At 32.5% G+C, this 2,736-nt stretch overlaps 1 long non-coding RNA gene across 1 annotated transcript; it reads right to left on the bottom strand.

The window, feature by feature from the left end:
• Positions 1-1,782: 1,782 nt before the first annotated feature.
• On the bottom strand, positions 1,783-2,501 carry LOC145077243 (uncharacterized). Its single transcript, XR_013693041.1, has 3 exons — positions 2,427-2,501; positions 1,906-2,068; positions 1,783-1,810 (listed from the first exon to the last, which is right to left on the bottom strand). It is a non-coding gene; the product is annotated as an uncharacterized LOC145077243 (long non-coding RNA).
• Positions 2,502-2,736: the final 235 nt, after the last annotated feature.

Here is a 2,736-nt window from a genome sequence, read left to right as displayed (position 1 = left end):
GCGCTTTTGCGCGTCGTCTATAGACGACGCGCATTTACGACGCTCATTTACGACGCTCATTTACGACGCGCGTTTACGACACGCAATGCGTATCAAGGAAGGCCCTGTCATAAAGGAAGATGACACGCATTCGCGTGTCGTAACCTTACGACGCGCGTGTTAATGACACGCAATGCGTATCAAGAAAGCCCCTGTCAAGAAAGGTCATGTCATAAATGAAGATGACACACATTTTTGCGTATCGTAAATTTAAATGTTTAAAAAAAATAAATTTATATATTTATTAATTTTTAAATTAAATTTGCATTTAATTTCTCATAATAAAAATAAAATACCATATACAAAAATACAATCCATTGCATAATATAAAATAAAATTTCATACTCAAAAAATAAAATAAATTACACAAATTGTAATGCCATACAAAGAATCATTCAAATGTTAAACAAAAATAAACATTGCAACATGGGTTATACATTCCTATAAAACTAACAAATAATCATACAACTCTTTTTCTTACTGGAAAGGAATGTCAAACATGATTACAAGTCTCCCTTAATCTTGATTACTCACCTGCTTAAGTAGAATGTTGTTGTTGAGAAGGTTACCTAGAAACAGAGAAAAACACAACACCTCTCCCACAATCACAACATCATTTACAGAGAAAGGTTGTCAATTACTTTCATTAAGACTTTCATTCAATCACAAAAATATTAAATAAAAGGGTGAAACAGTAACTTACTTGTGATAAGTTGATCTCCCTTAGAGCAAACACAGCTAAAGCATTGAACAAGACCCTATTTCCCTCTTCTTTTAAAGTTTCCAGAATGTTTAGAATGCTCTCCTTACTCATAATATATAATCAATAATCAGATTGAATTATATATTATGAGTAAGTAATAAAGTACATGTAACACAATAAAGTATTATTAAGGAACTTATGAGTTCAAATATTATTTTTTACACTCAGATGCCAAAATATTTTATGTTATTCTTCTACAAGTTGAGAACCAACTCAAACATGAAAGATAATAGTCCATCTGGCAGCTTTTGATGACATGGCAAATGAAATTTCTCAGAGATAGAATAATACCTGTACTATTAAAATGATGGCAACCACAACAGGTGGTCCAATAACTACAGCCAAAAACATGCCTTTAATCATGTCTAGAAAGAAAAGAAAGATTGTTTGCTGCAATCATAAATCCCATGTGTTACAAACTTATATCCAAATTTAAATTAAATAAAAAGAGAAAACTGTAAAAACAAATTATATCCAAGGTAATACACCATACAACAAAATAGCAAAGTCCATCAGTATTTTTCAAAAAAACATCGTTTTCTTAATTATTAGAACACATTAGGAAAGCTTTATACTCTTTGATTTAAGAAGCTAAGTAAACTATAAGAAATCCACAACAAAAAGAAACTATAATAAATCCACAACAAAAAGATTTGAAACTTACCTGTCCAGTAAGAAGAGGGGTATCAACAACAACTTGAAAGCAACAGGCCTTGGAGTACGCACAGGCCAAGCCTGCAAATAAAAGGTGCATCAAGTATAAAAGAGAACAAGGAAACTGATATTAAAAACAAGAACTTTGATCATTAGAATAAAAGAGAGAGAGAAAATAGAGAGGGAAGAAATGGAATGGAATGACTCATTCCATTCCATTCCATTCTATATTCCAACCTTTACCTTGTTTTCTTATCATTATCAGTTGTATCTGCACCTCTGTCATTTCCTGCAAGATTTATGAACGAAGAATGGCATGTGATCATGAAGATTCCTCATTTGCATCTGTTGTCCCTGTGATTGTAAATTAGTAAAAAAGTACAGAAAACATGAGAATTTAATCATTTATATATTGAAATTTGTTAAATATGAGGAATGATATAACTTACAGGCAAACGATCCCAAACAAGGTGACCATCATTTGGTTTGAGGTGATAATAAGAGCATCCAAAAGCAACAGCAGCCACACCAATGTAAAAGCATGTCCAACCACAAAGCTCACCTTGTAGACTTAGGCATTTTATACCAGGCAGAATCAGGGGCAGTATAAACCTGAGAAGTGGACGCTACTTTGTTTAATTGTAGTTATCACTATTATATAGGTCATCCATAAAAGTTAAAAGGTACACCATTTGAAAGAGAAAACAAGAAAAAGATAAAAAGTGTTATCTGTTAAGGATGAAAAGTGGAAAGAGTAGCTCTTTAAAAAGATTGACAAAATCAGAAAATATATTTCCGTTAACTTGTTAACACAAACCCCTCGCTTTATCAATCTTTTATACGTATATCATAAATCCAAAAAGTTATCTACGTTGAAACCGAACAAACCAAGTTTCAACAAACATAGCAATGGAAATGGAACACCCATGTTAAAATATATACAAGATGAAGGGCATAATCGTCAATCTACCATCGACATATCCCAGGTGCTTCTGTCCTCAACATTGATATCGCCTCTTCATACTCTGAAGCATATACAAACCCCACAGCTGCACACATTGACATTCATATCAACTCAACTTATGCAAACTATTTATATTAAATTACACTTTTGGTCCCTGAGAATCTCTAATTTTTCTGATTTTGGTCCCAAAAAGTTTTCTCTTGCAACTTTAGTCCTTATTTGACTATTTTTGGTCCCGAACCATTTTTTCAATTTTGGTCCCCAAAAATTCTCTTACAATTTTGGTCCTTTGAAATTTCTTGTAGAGTTTTAGTCC

The sequence above is a fragment of the Lactuca serriola genome, chromosome 9, assembly GCF_051521515.1.
Source record: "Lactuca serriola cultivar US96UC23 chromosome 9, Lser_US96UC23_V15, whole genome shotgun sequence".
Classification (NCBI taxonomy): domain Eukaryota; kingdom Viridiplantae; phylum Streptophyta; class Magnoliopsida; order Asterales; family Asteraceae; genus Lactuca; species Lactuca serriola.
This window is presented reverse-complemented; position numbering and strand designations above follow the sequence as displayed.